The sequence below is a fragment of the Pinus tabuliformis genome, chromosome 4_1, assembly GCF_031772625.1.
Source record: "Pinus tabuliformis cultivar Carrire ecotype Pingquan chromosome 4_1, CPIR1, whole genome shotgun sequence".
Taxonomy (NCBI): domain Eukaryota; kingdom Viridiplantae; phylum Streptophyta; class Pinopsida; order Pinales; family Pinaceae; genus Pinus; species Pinus tabuliformis.
Window position 1 is genome coordinate 290693043 of NC_142303.1, and position 24912 is coordinate 290717954.

General features: G+C 41.2%; 2 pseudogenes; both read right to left on the bottom strand.

Annotated features, from left to right (window-relative positions):
* Nucleotides 1–575: 575 nt before the first annotated feature.
* On the bottom strand, nt 576–2184 carry LOC149175412 (respiratory burst oxidase homolog protein B pseudogene; annotated as a pseudogene).
* A 21668-nt stretch (nt 2185–23852) lies between these two features.
* On the bottom strand, nt 23853–24658 carry LOC149175413 (respiratory burst oxidase homolog protein C pseudogene; annotated as a pseudogene).
* Nucleotides 24659–24912: the final 254 nt, after the last annotated feature.

Sequence of the window (24912 nt, forward strand, 5' to 3'; positions counted from 1 at the left end):
TCCTATGCGCCGTGCTGGCCAATTTCATCCTTGTTTCTTTTGTTTTCTTCGTTTGACAAATGCATACATTTTATTTGGATTTTACAGAGATGAAGATATAAACACGATTTCCCAAAAATTAACCTGTATAAGAATGGGAATTATGATGCTCTTATGGTTGCTGCAACAGCTATGCCTTTAATGTTCTGGGAATCTCAAAAACAAGCCAAGTGCACCAGACTAGTACCGCTTGGATACACAGCAAATGCACTGCTCCCTATACACTTGTTACAGAGAGAACAAATGCTTTCATTGCTTATCTTTACAACTCTTTTTTTGCTCTTGTAAAGTTCATCTTTAAGCTGTAAATTCTCACCATGACGAAGGCTCTTTATTACCGACAAATTGCGTCTGGTTCCACTTGATTTTTTCAATATTGGTTCGAGAAATGGAAGCAATTGCTGCGACTTAGTCTCCGAAGGTAGCAAATGCAGTGCCTTCAACCCATCGAGACGGTCCCATCTTCGACAGAGAAGATTTAGCGCCTCATCAAGCATCGTTCCCTCCATACTCTTACCTCCTTTAGTTGATTCTTCTCAGTCATTCTGTTCAATTTCCGGATCACTGTCAGCACCACTAAGATTTTTCGTAGGATTTTCAAGACCTTCAATTTCAGAAATATTTTTTTTTGCCACATGTCCCTTCCCTTTATGTGCAAAACCAACTTTTTGAGTTACCGCTCTCCTGGATGCAGTAAGTGTAGCAACAGTTCGATCAAATTCCTTTGATTTATGCGGATTGAGATACACTTTTAAGAGTGTGTGATATATCTTGAGAGCTGCTCTCCGGTTTGGTTGACGTAGTTGAGTAGTCCCTGAACTACTTGCCATCATTCCATTCATGACTGAGGTGGCAGCAAGATAGATACGGTCAAAATAACCAAGAGCAAGCTCTGGCTCATGAAGCTTGAGGATTTTAACGGATTTGTAACCTGATCTGAAAGCTCTTAGAGTTCTTTCTCCACCATATAACAACACTGGAACTGCAAGGTACATCCATGTCGTTTTCTTGTACCATTTGTGGCTGAGGTATAGATATATACCATGGACTATCAACAGCAGATAGACGATTACGAATAAGTGGTGTGAATACCAGAAAGCATTGAACCCTGTAAGCCTTTTCAATGGTTTTGGAAGATTTAAGTTTATTCCTTTTGAACCACGGAGTGGCCAGAACGAATGCAATTTCCATGAAGACCACCATCATAACACCGGTAACGCCCTCAACTCCTTTGACAAACCACCAGTAGTTGGGAGGCCTGTTATGTCCAAATAACTGTTACAAGGGCACATATTGCTCATTTGATGCATGGAGAAGACGGGGAAAATCCTATGTTAAACATGCTCCTGCATGAAGCCCCACTCCATATTGCTATTGCTACTGCAATTACTTTGTGGAAATTGAGATTGTCGTCAAATGGAATTGCTGACACCAAGCTTGGTCTTATTGCGGAGCCATGTAATGGTATTTCTACAAACAGGAAGCAAAATCAATGCCATGTTAAATTTGAGTGTACCTACAGCTCCCTTAGTCGTGCACACGAAGTAACCCATCACATGGTATACTGCTATGTGCCTGTATTGTATGAATTTCCATGTAAATAGCCCTGCAAGTATACAAAGCCATAGCAGAAGCACCCAGATGCATTGCCAGTTGTCTTCAACAAAGAATTTTGTTTTCTACAACCACCTTTCAACTGGATTGTTTATCTTGGTGGGCGCCAGCTTTTAGGCTTATCATTTGGCTCAAATTAATGCTGGTGTTCCCACGTTTTGCATTTTCATTTGGAACATCCAGCAGCAACATCTCCAGATTTTGAATCTCAATGTATCCCAAATGATCAGGGTCTAGTTCTTCCATGATGAGTGCTGCATACTCTTCTGCTTGTTCTTTTAACTTAGAAAGCTTGTTGGCAGATGCACTGAGCATGATAACCTCTTTGACTTCTTCTTCAGTGATACGGCCATCAGCATTCTTGTCAACCCGCATGTCAAAGAATATCTGTAGCCTAGAATCAGAGTTCTGGTCGGCCATCTCCTGCCAGAATTGGTAGAGCTCATCCTTGGACAAACGATTGGTTTTCACCCCTTTTCGCTGAGCTAATGCATCAAAGATTTCCACCACAAATTCCTTCGAGTCTTTCATTTTCTTCTCTAACCTTCTTTAGCTGAAATGATGGTTCTTCTGTTTGTGCTTTTGCAGGGATAGGAGCAGCTATAGCTGCTGCCATTTAAGAGTTGTACAACTTCGAAACACTTTGACAAATTACAGATTTATTACAAAAACACATTTGATGATTTCTTCTTCAAAATAGGGTTTTGAAGAAGAATCAATCTCACCTTATTGACAATGGCATTCCTGAAATAAAAACTTATTGAACCTCCCTCTAGCCTGCAAACGTTATTTCACATTTCTGGAGACAAAACCCTGGACTCAAGAATTAAAATGACTCTTTTTTACCAAAATGGCATTTGATGACTGCAAATGACGAGAAATGAACCTTGGTGCATTTGACTCTAACAGAGGACTAACAAGACTGAGTCTAACATTGGCTCCAATTGGGATGGCAGTTGCCGCTCCGTGGAGGTGCCAAGAACAGCAGATCTCTGGAAGAGCTAGACAGTGCCTTCGTCCATTGGGCTATGGAGTCCATTATTCTGATAGACCAACATGACTCAATTTATTAACTGAAACTTGACTCAAACTGACTCAATGTGAACTGAAATGACTGAAAAACTTGACTCTATGCAAACTAACTCAAAATACCAATGCCTTAACTTAAAACTTAAAGCTTGGTGGCAGTACATGGCCACCTGTGTTTCTTACAAGACAATATATCCTCAAACTATATCAAAATGCCAATGCAACCAATCAAGAAGATGCCTTCTTAACTGATTCTTCCTATCAGATCTTCTGGTCAAAACTAGATGCTTGTAACTTGGTCTCCAAAAAGCTAATTTACCATGATCTCCTTCATCACTGAACACTACAATAATCACCTTCACTGCTGGCTGCAACAAACTTGCCAAAGGATCTTGAAAAACATGAAAATTTTCTTCCTGCTGAAGAAACAAGGCATCTTTTGCTTCAAATTCTGATCTTCCTTCATCATGTACTTCAGTAAAAGTATTCTCCTGGGCTTCAAAAAACTCTGAACTGGTAGATGAGCAGATATCTTCTTGGAAAAACATTTCAACACATGAAACATATGCAGAGGAATCTGAATGGAAATCCTGAATGTTTTGATCTTCTATGGTGTGAATGTATTGCATGAAGGTTTGATCTTGTTTTTCATACACTGACTGGATCACCTCCTCATGAAGGCTGTATTCTAATGAACTGAGAACATTTGGATCCATAACTGTGTCTTCTGCATCCCAGATGATTTCAACAGCAAAGTTCTCTTTCATAGGATTCCGTACTAGGCATTCTTGGTCATCACAATCTGAATCTGGAACTGAAATAGTTGTCCTGACATTATCACATTCTGAAATTAGAACTGAACTTACTTGCATGCCGTCTTCTTCTATTGACAGATCTGAACCGACATTTTTTCTTTCATCACCTTCAGCCATATGGAACTCTTCAACCTGCTGATAAGTATCCTCTGAGATTTCTGTGTGCTGCTGAAACGGATTTTCATACAGGGCTTCCATGATCTCTTCATCCATGAAATTATCATCTTCATAATATTTCTCAAGGCTTTCAATAAAACTATGAACATGGCTACAACAGTTCTGAACTAAAGTCAAGGATGGATATGATTCTTTGTACCTTTCAAAGAATACTGCATGAAAATCCTTTAGACAATAAATGGAAGCAGGTGGCAAACTTTCATACCAAGATCGGGCTTCATCTTCCAGGGTAGCCATAAACATTTTCATCAAATAGTCTTCTGGAAAATTGATCTTTAATCTACGCACATCAATGTGAAATTTCACCAGATGAAGAGCAACGTCATTACCTTCCACATTTCTGAACACAGGAAAATTCTTTGACCAATCTACCTTGGGCATTTTATTTTGAAAACCTGGGATGTGATCTCAGCTCATGGCAGCGTATCTTCTTGCAATCTGATCCATCTTGAAAATGTCAAAGCTACTGATCTCTCTGCAATGAAGTCACCATGAAGCACTGATTGTTGGATTCTTTAGTGAATGGAGTCACTAGGTGAATGCTTTCAGCCTTTCCAGTGTCTGATCATCGTCCACCATCAACAATCAGATCGGAACTTGAGATATGAACTGTGGCAAAACAATCTACAAGTAAATCATTTCGTCCCCAGTATGGTCGCCACTATGTTAGCGCTCGAATCTGCCTCAGGCTGAAAAAGGAAAAACTCGAGGCAACATCAAACCAAGCTCAGCCTTGTAGCTAGCCCTACGAGGATAGGAGAGGGCTCTCTCCAGTCAATCTCGATAAAATGAGCAATCGGGTGCGAGATGACTAAAAATGGGAACTGATTTTAGGCTAGTAACTGGATAGGAAAAGGGGTAATTTGATAAATAACTAGGTTTTCTGGGCAGTGTCAGATCGAGAATAGCATGAGTAGGGAGATTAAATCCGAGACACAGATTATCTCAAGAGGCAAGACAGGCAATAAATTTAGCATTCAATTTTGAAATTATATGGAATAAAAAGAATGCTGAGAGGTTGACAAGGGCAATAGATGAATCCTTATCAAGCAGAAGAAAACACAGAACATGAATACCTTTCCAAGGCAGAGAAGCAAACTGGATTCTGCCTTTCTCACTTAAAAGTATTCATTTAGAAATGATTATGAAATGAAATGGAAACATAACAAGTTACATATGAAACAAAGGAAAAGACAAATGCTAAATTCACACCACAAGAATCTCAGGAGTCAGAGCTGTATCTTTTCATTAAATCCCTGTCAAAAACTGTACAGTGAAGTTTTCCTTCACAGCTCTCCCACTGTTTGCCAGAACTAAGAACCTTTCACAAATGATTTGTCATACAATAAATCAACTTCATCTGTGGGAAAACAAATCGATAAAAAATAGGGAGCTGGAACACCAATCGAAGAAGATAGGAAAAGAGCTGTCCATCTGTGCTGGCGACAAAACAACGTTACATTATTGCATTTGAAATCTCTGATGACCAGTTGGAAAGGCATACACTGTAACTGTAGACCCTTTGAATCATAACTAAAGTCCAAAAATAGGAAATCGAATCCTATTTCTCTGCTCGGGAAGATATTATTTGTTCTAAATTTGGCTTTTGGACTTTGACCTTTCACCTTCGCTTTCTGTTTGAATGAAACCAATTTTTAATAAAACTGGTATTTAAATAAGATTTCACCTGAACAATCCCAGCTACAATTTACTAAGCTCAACACGCGTTTGCAGTTTGAAGACATTTACTTGTGTCACCACTTTTTGATTAGCAGCGCATTCCGTTCCAGACATCGGCAACAACATTATTGGTGTCCAAGTGACACTGTATTATACCACTTTTTCTCAATACTTGAACGTCCTCGGTTTTGTCGATCAAGCGTTCCATCAAGTCCACATATGACAGGAGGGGTTATGATGTTATTTCCTTTCTAGAATCCTCAAATCTCACCAAATTCCTCAGTACAACGTCTGTTCTGCCATGACTACCTCCAGCAAAAAATGCAAGAATGGACCGCTTTCTTATAGGCAACCCCCCAAGACCACGAGGTGGTTACTGTAAACCATACAGGTTGGTTTCAGGAAGAGCCATCCTTGCCTGATACAAAGTAGCCCTCAGATAGGTCGGCATTGCAAAGAACTTTTATAGCATTCGATCTGAGTTCAGGATGCTATTTTGTTGTGTAAGGTCCCCAATCATGGCATGCAGCAAAAAAGTGATCTCGCCCATGGGTTCTGTTCCAAAAGGATACTTGGAAGCAATCGTGTTCACATAGTCTCTTATATACAGTGATATTTGTGGCACGTTATGCTGTTCTGGTGCAGGAATTCCTCTTTTCATCTCATACACACTATAGGGCAAGTAATATATGTGAGCTTTCCTGAAGTCCTTTGTAACAAATTGTTTATTCTCTTCCATCTGTTTCATAAACCATCCTTCTGATGCATATATGAAAACCATGGGACCCTCATGAAAATAGGGTTTCTCTCCATCAGGATAGACATATACCTTCAATACCTTCTCCATCATTTCATAGCTCCTTTTGAGACGAGACACATTATGATAAACCGGACCATACAACTATGGATTGTCGAGAACAGGGGCTGCATTTTCGATTTCATATTTCGCTGAGAGCAGCTACTGCTCGATTGTTATTACTCATTCTTCCCTTTGTGTCATTCAAGGCTGCCTCCTCTGTTTTCCGTCGGAGTCCTGTGGATTTTCCACGGCCAAGGTTCGGATTTGGTGCCATACAAACTTCCGGAGCTTCGAAAATCTATAAAGCTGAAACTGATCTGTTATTGTTTAGGGAGGCACCCTGATCGTTGGAAAATGCAAGGGAAGGAGGAATCGACGACCAAAGAGCTCTTGCCATGCTTTCAAAATTTCTGAACGGAAATAATCATGCGACTTTCCTCATTTGAATCCTCTGTTGTGGAAAACGAGTGGAAACGAATTCTACACCATTTGCTTGCCTTTGTGGAAATAATGACATATTGAGAAAAATGTCACAAGCATCAGCATATTGCAAGTATTGTTGTGCCGCATGTAAGATAAAGGCATTACATTTGCAGTGAGAGGCCCCAGAACATGAATTTTCTTCCCAAACAGCTACAAGGCCTTCAACAATTTGACGCAAGTTAGAGGCGATTGTTAGAGTTGAGGTCCCTGGTCAATTAATAAGCTCAATGCGATCCTCAAACATTTGTCACAAGGCGAATTCACGCGCTTTTTGGGCAATTGGAGTGAATCTGGGCAATTCTCAGGCTTCCTGGCTGTGTGCGCCACGCAGCACACCCCGTGCGCCGCACTGCACCAGTGCGTTGTGCCGATGTAAATTTCTATTGCGGAACAGGTCCCTATGCGCCGCGCGCACCCAGTGCGTCACACCAGTTATCTTATGCGCCGTGCTGGCCAATTTCATCCTTGTTTCTTTTGTTTTCTTCGTTTGACAAATGCATACATTTTATTTTCATTTTACAGAGATGAGGATATAAACACGATTTCCCAAAAATTCAACCTGTATAAGAATGGGAATTATGATGCTCTTATGGTTGCTGCAACAGCTATGCCTTTGATGTTCTGGGAATCTCGAAAACAGGCCAAGTGCACCAGACTAGTACCGCTTGGATACATAGCAAATGCACTGCTCCCTATACACTTGTTACAGAGAGAACAAATGCTTTCATTGCTGATCTTTACAACTCTTTTTCTGCTCTTGTAAAGTTCATCTTTAAGCTGTAAATTCTCACCGTGACGAAGGCTCTTTATGACCGACAAATTGTGTCCGGTTCCACTTGATTTTTCAATACTGGTTCGAGAAACGGAAGCAATTGCTGTGACTTAGTCTCCGAAGGTAGCAAATGCAGTGCCTTCAACCCATCGAGACGGTCCCATCTTCGACAGAGAAGATTTAGCGCCTCATCAAGCATCGTTCCCTCCATACTCTTACCTCCTTTAGTTGATTCTTCTCCGTCATTCCGTTCAATTTCCGGATCACTGTCAGCACCACTAAGATTTTTCGTAGGATTTTCAAGACCTTCAATTTTAGAAATCTTTTTTTTTTTGCCACATGTCCCTTCCTTTCCCTTTGATTTATGCGGATTGAGATACACTTTTAAGAGTGTGTGATATATCTTGAGAGCTGCTCTCTAGTCTGGTTGACGTAGTTGAGTAGTCCCTGAACTACTTGCCATCATTCCATTCATGACTGAGGTGGCAGCGAGATAGATATGGTCAAAATAACCAAGAGCAAGCTCTGGCTCATGAAGCTTGAGGATTTTAACGGATTTGTAACCTGATCTGAAAGCTCTCAGAGTTCTTTCTCCACCATATAACAACAATGGAACTGCAAGGTACATCCATGTCGTTTTCTTGTACCATTTGTGGCTGAGGTACATATATATACCATGGACTATCAATAGTAGCTAGACGATTACAAATAAGTGGTGTGAATACCAGAAAGCATTGAACCTTGTAAGCCTTTTCAATGGTTTTGGAAGATTTAAGTTTATTCCTTCTGAACCATGGAGTGGCCAGAACGAATGCAATTGCCATGAAGACCACCATCATAACACCTGTAATGCCCTCAACTCCTTTGACAAACCACCAGTAGTTGGGAGGCCTGTTATGTCCAAAGAACTGTTACAAGGGCACATATTGCTCATTTGATGCATGGAGAAGACAGGGAAAATCCTATGTTAAACGTGCTCCTGCATGAAGCCCCACTCCATATTGCTATTGCTACTATAATTACTGTAGAAATTTCTGTTTTCCCACCCCGGTTTTCAGTTTCTCCTTATTTCTCCCATGTAGTTAAATGCCCATTCCCATAACCATACATTTAACAGACTGAAAAAAATAAATATTGCTGAAAACACAAATTCTGGAAATTTTTTCAGAATGCTGGAAATTGCAGAATTAAAAATCAGCAATCAAAAACAGCCATTAAAACACATTAAAACACTGATATTTTTGGTCAACTTGACCCTAGAAAAACCCCCTACAACTCTTTGGGAAAACCAGTTTGAGAGCTCTTTTTTATTTCTGAAAATTGCCTTTTTATAGTGAGAATTACTCAGCAAAAAATCAGCAAGCAAATTTACAACTTATCTCCTTTCCCGTGCCTCACAGCAATCTGGAAATTACAGCAAACAGGACAGTAATAAATGCTGTACAGCCTCCGTTTTGTGTGCAGAAAAATCAGCAAACTGCTCCTCGATTTTTGTGCAAAAATCTGCCTTTCACTATGTGCTGAATCAACTATACAAATCTGCTCAACTGCTGCCTTGGAATGTGTGCCAAGCTGCTGTCTCCTTCTCCTCCCTGCTCATAAATATCTCTTGCTCTCTTGCTCTCCTTCTCCCAATCTGCTCATGAAAAAATGAATGACCTTTTCCTCCTTTTCCTCCTTTAATATAACTCCAAGTGACTTTTGGGTGATCCAAGTGACTTTTGGGTGATCTCTAAATCCAATGGCTGAAATAGATTTAGATCAATGGTTGAGATTAAATGCTCATTTAAATCTCACTTTCTATTTTTTTTTAATTCACCACACTTTAATAAAGACCCACTTAGTCATTTATTTCCAAAGTCACTTTTCCTTTCTAATTTTTCATTTACTTTATAAAAGTTACTTTAAAATTAGACTTAGTAACTTTATCACTTAAAGTCACTCTTAAATTAGATTTAACTTTATAAAATTATAAAGTCACTTTAGGAGAAAAATTAAATTCTTTTGGACACTTTTCCCTAGGCCAAAGATCAAAGCCTAAGGGAACCACCTGTCCTCCGGTACCAAATTTCAACACTCTCTCTTACCGAGGAAGGTGTTCCTCACCACACTCATCTTGTCTCTGAAGTAGACATGCTTGCCTCATGGTAAGGCTTTGGTAAGGATATATGCAACCTGCTCATCAGTGGAAATATACTCAAGCTTCACAACTCCCTTCTGAACATAGTCTCTGATGAAATGATATCTGATCCCAATATGCTTTGACCTGTCATGAAATACTGGATTCTCCGTGAGTTTAATGCAACTCTGATTATCACAGTAAATCACTGAAGGTCTCAACGGCTGACCAAATAAGCCAAACAACATCTTGCGAAGCCAGATGGCCTCACAACTAGCTAGACTGGCTGCCATATACTCTGCTTCCGCTGAACTCAGTGCTACTGACTGCTGCTTCCGGCTGAACCATGACACTACTGTTGAACCCAACCCAAAACAACACCCTGAAGTGTTCTTCCTATCAGAAGCACAACCTGCCCAATCAGAATCAGTGTATCCTGCCAACCTCACTCCATCTCCCTGCCTGTAGTCCAGACCATAATCCACTATCCCCTGCAAGTACCGCAAAATGTGTTTTGCAGCCACCCAGTGAACCTTCCTAGGCTCACACATAAACTGACTCATCGTGTTGACTGCAAAACAGATATCTAGTCTAGTGTTGACCAAATACATCAAGGAACCAATCAGCTGCCTGTACAATGTGTTGGAAATAATACTGAGAGGGGGGGGGGGGGGGGGGGGGGGGTGAATTAGTATTATCAGATCAATAAAACTTTTTCAATGCTCAGAAACATATACGCTACTTCAGTTAAGTGGACCAGCGTGTACATGCTACTGTGTCTAAAGAAACCAACGTATAACCATAAATCTTATAATCCAGTTAGTTTATCTTCAGTTAAATGCATTAGGACATTATTCACCATATTAAGAGTAAACAGATGCAGTATAACAGAATAGATCATCACACAAAAGCCACACACATGAACACCATGATATAAGGTGGAAACCCAATGTGGGTGAAAACCACCTGCTGCAAGTCGTCTCTATCTTTCTTTAATAAGAACTTCAGTTTACAATCTTTTGTACTGGTGCAGCCTTATACCAGTACGCAGGCTACAACCTACAGGAGGCTTCAACCTTCTCTCGTTCTCCAAACTTCCTTGGAAGGGAGCTCCAACCCCCTTTGCTCTTGTACTAGCTAAGATACTAGTACGTAGGTGCAGGCCTACAATCTTCTTTCCTTCAGGTACCACTTTTCATACATTTTCAGACTGGATATTCCTGAAGCACAACATTACAATCTGAAGACCACAATTCATTCAACTTTCATAGCAGATTACAAAACAACCAATACTCGCATCAACAATCTCTGAATCACTGAACCACTGAAACCTTGTCAAAACCAGAACACAGAGCAGACTACAGAACTCTGCAATAACAGTCAGACCCAGTTGCAACCCAAAAATCAAGCTCCAAAAGATATACACTACTTCAATGAAGTCAACCCGCGTATACACGCAGTTTTACCGAAGACAACCTGCGTACAGATCTAAAAATAACTTTTCATAACTTGCAGCTGTACCAGATATCAGTTATACCCAGAACATAACATTGCGTCAGTATGCAGATCTAGAAATACGCATAATCAACCATATAAAGATAGTTCATTTCAAACCATTTGATCCCGATCTCTCCTTAGATCTTGTTCTCCATCAACCGATGAGATCTCTCCTTAGCTCAGATCAAGCAATACATCATCAACCAATAACCTGCATACTGGATCTAATACTTCATCAGATATTCAAGCCTTTTCAGATGCACTTGCCTAATGATTTCCTTCTCCTTATATAGCCTTAGGCCTTGTTCAATACCAAGGGCCAAAACCATAGAAATCCAATACCATCACCTTCAAAACTAGGGATCAACACGTCCGTCGAGACACCAAGGTCCAAAACCATAGGCACAACTTCCAAGGAATAACCGCCGCGGACCAAAGATAAGTTTTCCACATACACGCGCTTTTACTGAAGCCAACCTGCGTGTACACGCGACTTGGTATATAGAGAACATGCGTATACACGACTTGGTATATAGTGAACCTGCTTGTATACGCGACTTGGTATATAGTGAACCTGCTTGTATACGCGACTTGGTATATAGTGAACCAGCGTGTATATATTTTTCTTCATACTTGTAGACTAATCATCAATTCCTTGCTGCTATCCTTCTGCACTATGATTTGTCATCAGTGTGATTTGCCATCAAGGACAACACTTATCTCATAAAGCCAACAAACTCCCCCTTTGGACTTGATGGCAACAACACCAAATCAAATCACTCTCCCCCTTTGTCATCAAGGGAAAAGGGCTGTGCTCCCCCTGAGTACATGCTGATATCTTTGCTTGGCTGTGCTGAAACATGCTCCCTCTGACTGTAGGCAAGATCTGCAAAAGATGTTCTTCAAAAGAACCAAGACTTATACACCATAAGGGACCTTCCTATCACCAAAAGACTCAATACATATATCCATACTCCCAACCAAGAGGGGATACATCAGAACCAACCAATTATATTACATCATTCATCCCAGGCATAGTGGGGAAACCAACAAAGGCCGTTACATGACCTTGACACCATAAAAGAGATATCACAGAACTGATACATGACATAGAGACAACAAATCTAGACCAAGACTTATGAAAGTCACAAGCAGCATCTGATACACATCTTTTAGATCAGCAACCAAGATTTCCTTCTGAGCTCCTTCTCCTGAAACCAACAACAGTTGTGTACTAGAACCAAAAGCATCTAAATGCCAACAATGCTTTATGAGACTTTAAGTTGCTCCCCCTGAACCTGTGCCTGCTGCACCCCCTGAAACTGTGCCTGAAGAATTCTGGCATACCCATCTGAGACCTTCTCCAACTGGAGTCTGCCCTTGCTGTTCAGAACTCCATATACGCGACTTCTTCTGCATAAAACAGCGTATGCACGCGGATATGCTTTCGGCAACACACGTACACCATACACGCGACTTTCTCAGCATAAATCGGCGTATATACGCGGATATCCTTTACGTAACTTGCGTATACCAACTTTTCTGTAGAACAGACAAGCTTCAACAGCAGGATGAAGCATCAACTACTCCTAGCTTTTGTCTGAGATATTCAAAAGTTTCCCTGGGCAGTGGTTTTGTGAGAATATCAACAACTTGTTCCTTAGAAGGAACATACTCCAGCTTGACCTTCTGCTCAAGCACTTGTTCCCGAAGAAAATGGTACTTGATTGGTATGTGCTTGGTCTTTGAGTGCATGACTGGATTCTTTGAAATGCTGATTGCACTTGTATTATCACATAAGATAGAGACTGGTGGAGTGCAAGTGATTTGAAAATCCTGCAAGGTCTGCATCATCCAAAGAAGTTGTGTGCAACAAGATGCCGCAACCACATATTCTGCTTCAGCTGTAGATAAGGCAATCGAACTCTGTTTCTTGCTGAACCAAGATACTAATCTGGAACCCATGAAGAAAGCACCACCACTTGTGCTTTTCCTATCATCCACACTTCCGGCCCAATCTGCATCTGTGTAAGCATGAAGAGTGAGATCTGTATCTCTAGGATACCATAAGCCATAGTTTTGGGTCCCTTGAAGATACTTGAAGATTCTTTTGACTGCCTGAAGATGAGTTTCCTTTGGGTTGGCTTGAAATCTTCCAACAATTCCTACTGCATGCATAATATCTGGTCGGGTACCTATCAAATAAAGCAAACTCCCAATCATGGATCTATAAGTGGGTTGGTGAACTGCTGCTGATTCGTCATTTGCACTGAGGCTGCATCCTGTAACCATGGGGGTACAAACTGGCTTTGAATCTTCCATGCCATACTTCTTCAAGATCTGCTTGAGGTACTTGGTTTGAGACAAGAAAATACCTCCTTCATTTTGTTGGATTTGCAATCCAAGAAAGTATGTCAATTCTCCAAGTAATGACATTTCAAATTCTTTCTGCATAACCAAGGCAAAGTTCTGACTCATAGCCTCTTCATTGCTACCAAAGATAATATCATCTACATACACAACAAGTATTAGCAATTTGTTATTTTCAACTTTCATATAGAGATTGCTATCTGCTGATCCTTTTGAAAAACCTTGTTTGTGAAGATATTTGTCCAAACGATAGTACCAAGCCCTTGGAGCTTGTTTGAGACCACAAAGAGCCTTTTTCAATCTGCATACAAGGTTTGGATCATTCCCAAGAATGAAACCATCTGGCTGCTCAATATATACTTCTTCTTCTAAGTCTCCATTCAGAAAGGCTGATTTCATGTCCATTTGGAATACCTTGAAGTTTTGAAAGCTTGAGAGAGAAAGGAACATTCGGATGGCCTCAAGTCTTGCAACAGGAGCAAAGGTCTCTTCAAAATCTATTCCTTCTTGCTGCGCATACCCTTTACAAACAAGTCTGGCCTTGTTTCTAAATACTTCTCCATTTTCATTCAATTTATTTTTGAAGACCCATTTAGTCCCTATGACATTTTTATCTTTTGGTCCAGGAACCAATTCCCAAGTATTGTTCTTTTCGATCTGCTCAAGTTCTTCATCCATTGCTTTGACCCAACATTCATCTTTGCATGCCTATTTCACATTTTGTGGTTCAGTGGAAGAGAGTAATGCCAAATAGCTTGAAGCTTCTGCAATTCTTCTTCTTGTTTGTATTCCTGCTTCTTTCTGTCCCACAATCTGAGATTCTGGATGATTCTTTTGAACATATCTGGATGGAGTCTTCTCTTCTATTCTTGTTTGCTCCTTTGGTTCTTCTTGAGGTTCTTCTTCTTCTTGAGGTTCTTCTTCTTCATCATTCTGCCTTTGAGGGTAGCCTTCATCTTCTTCAATGTCTTCATGATGAACTTGCCTAGGAATATATCCCTTCTCATCGACCACTACATCAATGCTGTCAACAATTCTGCCAAGTCTTTTGTTGTAGCACTTGTATGCTTTGCTATGTGGAGAATAACCAAGAAAAATGCCTTCATCTGCTCTTGGTTCAAGTTTTCCAAGTTGCTCATTAGTATTCTTAATATAACATTTGCTCCCAAAGATTTTGAAATGCTTCACCGAAGGAGTCTCACCACTCCAGAGCTCATGAGGTGTTTGAGTGCTATTTACTCGGACATTTGTTTTGTTAAGAATAATAACCGCAGCATGTGCAGCCTCACCCCAGAAAGTTGCGGGAGTACCTGATTCATCAAGGATAGCACGAGCCATTTGTTGGATTGTTCTGTTAATTCTTTCCACAACCCCATTTTGCTGAGGAGTTCTAGCTGTAGAGAATTCTCTTCTTATCCCATGTTCTTCACAGAAATCGAAAAATTTGTTTGAGGTAAACTCCCCACCTCTATCAGATCTGAGGCACTTAATTTTGTGTCCTGATTCATTTTCAACCAAAGCTTTGAAGGATTTGAATTTTTCGAATGCTTCATCTTTGTGCTTCATAAGCCCTAACCAGACAAACCTGGAGAAATCGTCAATGAATAATATCAAATATTCTTCTCCTCGAGGTGTCCTTTTCCTAAATGGACCACATACATCTGTATGGACTAGCTCAAGAGGTATGCTGGCTGATCCTTCCTTCTCTGGAAAGTTAGTTCTAGTTTGCTTTCCAAACTGACAAGATTTGCATATAGTGTTGTCTGGAATTTTGATATCTGGAAGACCACGAACTGCCTGATATTTGCATGCTTTCCTTATTTGTGAAAAGCTTAGATGCCCCAACCTCCGATGCCATAGCCAGTGTTCATCATCCTTGCTCAAATAGCATTGTTGTGGTCCTTCTTCAAATATGTATAGATTATTTGGAGTCCTTCTTCCTTTGATCACTGTTTTACCTGTATCAAGGTCACGAACACAACATCCATTTGATCTAAATATTACCTCTGTTCCTTGATCGCACATCTGACTGACACTCAGAAGATTATGCTTCAATCCATCAACATACAAAACATTTCCAGCTTTGACCTTCTCTTTCAATGGAGCAACACCTTTTCCTTTTATGGCTGCAGAGATATCGTTTCCAAAAGAAACTTTCTTCCCCTTTTCTAATGCGGTATATGACTCAAGCTTTTCTTTGTCCCCTGTCATATGCTTCGAACATCCGCTGTCAATGTACCATAGACTTTCTTGACCTTCTGCATAAAAGGCTATCCCACATCTTTCTGGTTGTGGTTCCTTTATTCTCCATGTTCTGACATTTGAGGTTTGTTCCTTCTGAGTTGTCTTCTGGAACCTGCTTCTGCATTCAGAGTCTTCATGACCAAAGTTATTACAAATAGAGCATTCAACTTCATTTTCAAGAACTAAAAAGTTGTTATAAGTCCTTTTCATGGTTCCAGTCATTCTCCCTTGCTTTTGAGCTTCTCTAGTCATGATTGTCTTGTAGGCAACACATTGAGCTGCTTTGTGACCGAAGTTATGGCAAGAAAAGCATTGGCCATTAAAGAAACTTCTGCGATAATCAGATCTATCATCCAACCGATTGTAGCTTCTATTTACATTCATTCTTGGAGCAAATTGGGAAGATTTTACCTGAGGCTGATTGTAGCTTTTGTTTGTCCTTAAGGCAGTTTGTCCCCGAATTTCTTGATGGTCTTTATTTGTTCTTGAGGTAAACTGTCCCTGATTCACCTGATGACTTTTATTTGGCCTTTGCTTGCTTCTCCTTGCTGCATCAAGATAGCTTTTAGAGGTAGATGCTTGAGATGTTTCTCCATTATATCCAAGACCTGTCTTGATCAAAGGAGATCACTGCACATTGATAATCTCATCCAAGGTTTCAGATCCTTTAACAAATTTAAGATTAATCGCTTTTGTTTTCTCAATCTCCTTTCTAAGACAAACAATCTCACATTCCAATTTTTCAAGATGTTTTTCCTTTTCAGCTAGTTGACATTGTAGAGAATCAATAATAGCACTCTTCTCTTCTAAGCAAACTTTGAGATCTTTCATTTCTTCACAAAAACCTTCTACATCTATAGCATCCATATAGTCATCATCTTCAAAAGCCATTAAAAGTTTATATCTATTACCTTGTTCATCTTCATCACTATTTGAAAGACCATCACTATCTTCATGAGTGTAATAGCTTTTCTTCTTTTCATTTTGTTTCTTGTTCCATTTAACAGGTTCCTTTCCCTTGTCATTCTTATCTTTGTGAGGACATCTGGCAGCATAATGACCTACTCTTCCACAAGCAAAGCATTTAAAAGGTAACTTACCTCTGAACCTTCCAGAACCCCTTTGAAGATTTCTGACAAAATTTGATTCCTCTTCTTCATCTTCTGGCACGTAACTTGCTTCATAATAATCTTCTTTGCCTGAAGCCTTGAAGGCAGCTTCTCTTCTGTCTGATGGACCTCCCTTTCTCATTTCATAAGCGGTTAGAATTCCGTGAAGCTGAGACATAGTGAGAATTTGCAGATTTTCCTTTTCTTCTATGGCAGACACTTTAGATTCAAACTTGGGGGACAAAGATCTTAGAACCTTTTCAACCACAATAGCCTCTTTTATTTCTTCACCCAAGTTTTTCATGCAATTAAAAATCTCATCTACCCTAAGGAAATAGTTAGCCACACTTTCATCATTATACATTCTGAGAGTCTCATACTTAATCCTGAGAGTTTGAAGTTTAGCACGCTTTACCTGTTCGTCTCCTTCATAGCTCGTGACAATTTTGTCCCATATTTCTTTTGTAGATTTATAGTGCATTACCTTCATGAATTCTGATTGAGATATACACCCTAATAGAGTATTGATTGCTTTCGCATTTGTTTCATATTTCTTTTTCTCGGCTGCTTCTGTAGGAGTAGCTGAAGGAAAAGTGTAGCCTGTCTCTACGATGTCCCAAACTTCTGTACCAAGAGATTGAAGATAGGCAGTAACTCTTACCTTCCAATAATTGAAGTTTGTCCCATCAAAAACCGGTGGCTTGATTGATGCTTCTCTCTCGTAGTTGCTCATGATGAACGATCTACCTTCAAGCGATCAAGCTTCTCTGAAGGACCTGCTCTGATTCCAATTGTTGGAAATAATACTAAGAGGGGGGGGGGGTGAATCAGTATTATCAGATCAATAAAACTTTTTCAATGCTCAGAAACATATACGCTACTTCAGTTAAGTGGACCAGCGTGTACACGCTACTGTGTCTAAAGAAACCAGCGTATAACCATAAATCTTATAATCCAGTTAGTTTATCTTCAGTTAAATGCATTAGGACATTATTCACCATATTAAGAGTAAACAGATGCAGTATAACAGAACAGATCATCACACAAAAGCCACACACATGAACACCATGATATAAGGTGGAAACCCAATGTGGGTGAAAACCACCTGCTGCAAGTCGTCTCTATCTTTCTTTAATAAGAACTTCAGTTTACAATCTTTTGTACTGGTGCAGCCTTATACCAGTACGCAGGCTACAACCTGCAGAAGGCTTCAACCTTCTCTCGTTCTCCAAACTTCCTTAGAAGGGAGCTCCAAGCCCCTTTGCTCTTGTACTCGCTAAGATACTAGTACGTAGGTGCAGGCCTACAATCTTCTTTCCTTCAGGTACCACTTTTCATACATTTTCAGACTGGATATTCCTGAAGCACAACATTACAATCTGAAGACCACAATTCATTCAACTTTCATAGCAGATTACAAAACAACCAATACTCGCATCAACAATCTCTGAATCACTGAACCACTGAAACCCTGTCAAAACCAGAACACAGAGCAGACTACAGAACTCTGCAATAACAGTCAGACCCAGCTGCAACCCAAAAATCAAGCTCCAAAAGATATACACTACTTCAATGAAGTCAACCCGCGTATACACGCGGTTTTACCGAAGACAACCTGCGTACAGATCTAAAAATAACTTTTCATAACTTGCAGCTGTACCAGATATCAGTTATACCCAGAACATAACATTGCGTCAGTATGCAGATCTAGAAATACGCATAATCAACCATATAAAGATAGTTCATTTCAAACCATTTGATCCCGATCTCTCCTTAGATCTTGTTCTCCATCAACCGATGAGATCTCTCCTTAGCTCAGATCAAGCAATACATCATCAACCAATAACCTGCATACTGGATCTAATACTTCATCAGATATTCAAGCCTTTTCAGATGCACTTGCCTAATGATTTCCTTCTCCTTATATAGCCTTAGGCCTTGTTCAATACCAAGGGCCAAAACCATAGAAATCCAATACCATCACCTTCAAAACTAGGGATCAACACGTCCGTCGAGACACCAAGGTCCAAAACCATAGGCACAACTTCCAAGGAATAACCGCCGCGGACCAAAGATAAGTTTTCCACATACACGCGCTTTTACTGAAGCCAACCTGCGTGTACACGCGACTTGGTATATAGAGAACATGCGTATACACGACTTGGTATATAGTGAACTTGCTTGTATACGCGACTTGGTATATAGTGAACCAGCGTGTATATATTTTTCTTCATACTTGTAGACTGATCATCAATTCCTTGCTGCTATCCTTCTGCACTATGATTTGTCATCAGTGTGATTTGCCATCAAGGACAACACTTGTCTCATAAAGCCAACACAATGTGGGATCCACCAACTCGGAATCCAAAGCATGAAGCTTCTTCTAGTTGGTGATCATCGGTGTCGACATGGGTCTACAATCCTCCATGTGGAATCTGCTAAGGATGTCCACAATATACTTCCCCTGCCCCAGGAAGAAATGCCCCTCCTCCTGCCACACCTCCAAACCCAAAAAGTAATGCATCAAACAGATGTCCTTCATCTCAAACTCCGCCGCAAGATCTCTCTTGCAGTGCTCTATGAGTCTCTCTGCACCTGTAATGATCAAGTCATCCACATACAGCACCAGAATGAGAGGCTCCTCACCAATCACAATAAAGTAAAGGTTTGGATCTGCCTCACTCTTTGTGAAACCCATCCCCTGCAAGTATGCATCTATCCTGGAGTACCAAGCTCTGGGAGCTTGCTTCAGGCCATAAAGGGCCTTCTTCAATCTGCACACATGGGACTCCTTCCCATGCACCTCAAAGCCCTGTGGCTACTCAATGTACACCTCCTCCTGTATGAAGCCATTGAGAAATGCGGTCTTCACATCCATCTGGTGGATCTTCCAACCCATCTTTGTTGCTATCGATATAATGGAGCGGATCGAAGTATATCGAGCCACGGGAGCGAATGTCTCCTCATAATCAACTCCCTTTACCTGGGAGAACCCTCTAGCCACAAACCTCGCTTTGAATTTCTCAATGCTGCCCTCTGCAGCATTCTTTACCTTGTAAAGCCATCTGGAAGTAACCACGGATTTGCCCTTAGGCCTCGGCACCACCTCCCAAACATCATTCTTCATGATAGAAGAATACTCCTCCTGCATGGCCTCTCTCCAGACCTGCTGGCTAGCTGCCTCCTCATAGCTAGAAGGCTCAGAGTCAAGGATGCTGGTAACCATCGCCATATAGCTACAAAACCTCTCAGGTGGTCTACTCTCTCTGACCGGCCTCTTCGGCTCAGCAACAGATGTGGCATCTCTCAAGGTGTCCTGAAGCCACTTGGGCTTCCTCTTCCCTGAGCGCACTTCTCCCACCGGAGAATGAAACTCCTCCTCCTCATCATCATCAGTAGCCTGAACTCCTGACTGTCTGTCTGCTGTCCTCCTGCCTGCACCTGAACCTGTAGAAGCTGAGGTACCGTGTGAACTGTCCATCAGTGGACTCCCTAATGAACTGCTCTGTGATCTGCTCTGCATGCTGCCCGGAGCACCACCCCTCTGGCTCGATGAGCCACTGCTCACTGACGGACCTGACATCCTCATAGATGTACCTCCTAATCCTTCTGATCCCTGCCCACTGGATCCCTGCGACTGACTGAACTACTGCTGAGAGTCTGGCTGATCCAGATACTCTAACTCCCGTGACCTCCTAAAGGCCCTGTACTCCTCGAACTTCACATCCCGTCTGACAACAACTCTCCTCTGTGTAGGAATGTAAATCTGAAAGGCCTTTGAGGTCTCACTGTAGCCCACAAAGATACCCTTCTCTGCGGTGGGCTCTAGTTTGGTCCTCTTCTCCTTGGATATATAGGAGTATGTAATGCATCCAAAGATATGAAGATGACCAAGATCAGGCTTCTTCCCAGAGAAAGCCTCCTCCGGAGTCATGTGCCCCAAGGCACGATGCAGACTCCTATTCTGCAAGTAAACAGCTGTGTTGCAGGCCTCTGCCCACAAGAACAATGGAAACCCCTGATCATGTAACATGGCTTTGGCAGCCCCTATGATGGATCTGTTCTTCCTCTCTGCAACCCCGTTCTGCTGGGGGTTGTAAGGAACAGTGAACTCCCTCCTAATGCTTGCCTCCGCACAATAGTCAACAAACTCTCCAAGGGTGTACTCTCCTCCATTGTCCGACCTCAAGGACTTGATCTTTCGACCTGTCTGAGTCTCCACAAGAGCTCTGAACTCCTGAAACCACTTGAAGACCTCACTCTTGGTCTTCAAAAAATAAATCCAGGTCCTCCTGGAGTGATCATCAATGAATAACACATAGTACTCATATCCACTCAAGGAAACATGAGACATCCGACCGCTCACATCGGAATGAATCAAATCAAGTATCCCCGTCGCTCTGCTCTCACTGCTGGGAAAAGGGGATTTGGCAAACTTTCCCATCGCACAACCTCTGCAAGTATCAAAGTGATCAGTACTGAAATCTGGCACACCTGTAGTGATCTCCTGCAATGTCCTCAAGGCTCCATGATACATATGTCCCATCCTGTGGTGCCAAATCTCACACAGCTCAGAACTGCTAGCTCTGCTGTCGGTACTACTGCTCAATGCCAAAAGGGGTTGGAATGCAAACTTGTACACCTTTGCATGGCGTACACCTATCACTCTAGCTGAATCAGCTGGAATGCCCCTGGGATACATCAACACCTGTCCTCCCCTGAACAGTACCTCATATCCTCTGTCCTCCAAAGCTGAGACGGATATGAGGTTTTTCCTCATCCCTGGCACATAAAGAACCTCTGACACCTTCAAGGGAGGTTTGGACTCCCTCTGAAATGTCATTGTCCCCACCCCGACTGCTCTAACAACTCTGTCATCACCGAATACTACCTCAATATCAGTGCCACTCTCTGAAAGCTCTGAGAAGTACTCACGGACTCCTGTCATATGACGTGAAGCCCCACTGTCCACATACCAGATACCTGAAGATGCTCCGCTAATCGAGGGAAAAGCATGCTCCCTCTGAACCTGTGTAGCAGGTGATCCTGCACTAGAGGACTCACACGTAGTGAATGAAAACTCTCGGTCAAAACGACCAGCAAAGTCCTCAATCTCTGCTGAAGCTGCCATGTCCTGGTTCTTCCCCTTCTTCTTCTTCTTCTCCAGACACACAACTGCATAGTGTCCCATCTTTTGACAATTCCAACACTTCACCTTGGAATAGTCCTTCTGTGTGTTCCCCTGTTTACCTTTACCTTTGCCTTTGCCCCCACCACTGCTTGTGGAAGCCTGCTTCTTCCCTTTGCCTTTCTTGTCTCCTGCCACTAGTGCTACATCCTCATCTTGCTCAACTGGCTTGGCTGCCCCAAGCTGACCTTTCCTGATCTCTGTCTGAATGCAATCATCCCAAAACCTCTCCCATGTGGGAAGGGTCTCACGTGCACAAACCCCATCAGCAAAGTTCAACCATAAACGGGGGAGGCCATTCACTGCAATCCGCACCAACTCAGTGGGTGGAATGGCCTCTCCAATCGCTGCCAACTCATCTCTCACATTAGTAATCTTTGTGAGATATCCAGTTGCACTATCATTACCCATCTTAATGTTCTTCAGCTTCTCCTTCAGGACCATCTTCCGGTTCTCATTGGTACTCTGGTAGAGATTGGACAATGCTGTCCACATCTCATGGGCATTGCTCTTTCCTCTCACATGAGGAATGCAATGGTCTTTGATTCCGTCTAGAATCAGCCTCTTACCCTTATTGTTCTTCTTTTTATACTCAGCCAATTGAGTAACATCAGTGGGCACAACAACAGGGTTCTGTGCGGTATGCACCATGATATCCCAGACTTCTGCCTCCTCAAAGATACTCTGCATTCTCTCCTTCCAAACGTTGTAATTTATATGCCCATCCAGCCTATCCTCCACCCTCAATCCCAATGACATCCTGTTGTCCTAAAACTGAAAAATAGCACTGCTGTAGTAAAGATAAAACTGCTGTTTATGAAAAAATCAGCTTGCTGGAATTTTCTGCGTGAAAAATCAGCAACTGTAATTTTTCCTTTTGCTGTCCCAAACTGCCCTTCAGCACTCAAGCTCCGATACCATGTAGAAATTTCTGTTTTCCCACCTCGGTTTTTAGTTTCTCCTTATTTCTCCCATGTAGTTAAATGCCCATTCCCATAACCATACATTTAACACACTGAAAAAAATAAATATTGCTGAAAACACAAATTCTGGAAATTTTTTCAGAATGCTGGAAATTGCAGAATTAAAAATCAGCAATCAAAAACAGCCATTAAAACACATTAAAACACTGATATTTTTGGTCAACTTGACCCTGGAAAAACCCCCTACAACTCTTGGGGAAAACCAGTTTGAGAGCTCTTCTTTATTTCTGAAAATTGCCTTTTTACAGTGAGAATTATTCAGCAAAAAATCAGCAAGCAAATTTACAACTTATCTCCTTTCCCGTGCCTCACAGCAATCTGGAAATTACAGCAAACAAGACAGCAATAAATGTTGTACGGCCTCCGTTTTGTGTGCAGAAAAATCAGCAAATTGCTCCTCGATTTTTGTGCAAAAATCTGCCTTTCACTATGTGCTGAATCAACTGTACAAATCTGCTCAACTGCTGCCTTGGAATGTGTGCCAAGCTGCTGTCTCCTTCTCCTCCCTGCTCAGAAATATTTCTTGCTCTCTTGCTCTCATTCTCCCAATCTACTCATGAAAGAATGAATGACCTTTTCCTCCTTTAATATAACTCCAAGTGACTTTTGGGTGATCCAAGTGACTTTTGGGTGATCTCTAAATCCAATGGCTGAAATAGATTTAGATCAATGGCTGAGATTAAATGCTCATTTAAATCTCACTTTCTATTTTTTTTAATTCACCCCACTTTAATAAAGACCCACTTAGTCATTTATTTCCAAAGTCACTTTTCCTTTCTAATTTTTCATTTACTTTATAAAAGTTACTTTAAAATTAGACTTAGTAACTTTATCACTTAAAGTCACTCTTAAATTAGATTTAACTTTATAAAATTATAAAGTCACTTTAGGAGAAAAATTAAATTCTTTTGAAAACTTTTCCCTAGGCCAAAGATCAAAGCCTAAGGGAACCACCTGTCCTCCGGTACCAAATTTCAACAATTACTTTGTGGAAATTGAGATTGTCGTCAAATGAAATTGCTGACACCAAGCTTGGTCTTATTGCGGAGCCATGTAATGGTATTTCTACAAACAGGAAGCAAAATCAATGCCATGTTAAATTTGAGTGTATCTGCAGCTCCCTTAGCCGTGCACACGCAATAACCCATCACATGGTATACTGCTCTGTGCCTGTATTGTATGAATTTCCATGTAAATATCCCTGCAAGTATACAAAGCCATAGCAGAAGCACCCAGATGCGTTGCCAGTTGTCTTCAACAAAGAATTTTGTTTTCTACAACCACCTTTCAACTGGATTGTTTATCTTGGTGGGCGCCAGCTTTCTGGCTTATCATTTGGCTCAAATTAACGCTGGTGTTCCCACATTTTTCATTTTCATTTGGAACCTCCAGCAGCAACATCTCCAGATTTTGAATTTCAATGTATCCCAAATGATCAGGGTCTAGTTCTTCCATGATGAGTGTTGCATACTCTTCTTCTTGTTCTTTTAACTTAGAAAGCTTGTTGGCAGATGCACTGAGCATGATAACCTCTTTGACTTCTTCTTCAGTGATACGGCCATCAGCATTCTCGTCGACCCGCATGTCAAAGAAGATCTGTAGCCTTGAATCAGAGTTCTGGTCGGCCATCTCCTGCCAAAATTGGTAGAGCTCATCCTTGGACAAACGATTGGTTTTCACCCCTTTTCGCTGAGCTAATGCATCAAAGAGTTCCACCGCAAATTCCTTCGAGTCTTTCATTTTCTTCTCTGACTTTCTTTAGCTAAAATGATGGTTCTTCTGTTTGTGCTTTCGCAGGGATAGGAGCAGCTATAGCTGCTGCCATTGAAGAGTTTTACAACTTAGAAACACTTTGACAAATTACATATTTATTACAAAAACACATTTGATGATTTCTTCTTCAAAACAGGGTTTTGAAGAAGAACCAATCTTGCCTTATTGACGATGGCATTCCTGAAATAAAAACTTACTGAACCTCCCTCTGGCCTGCAAGC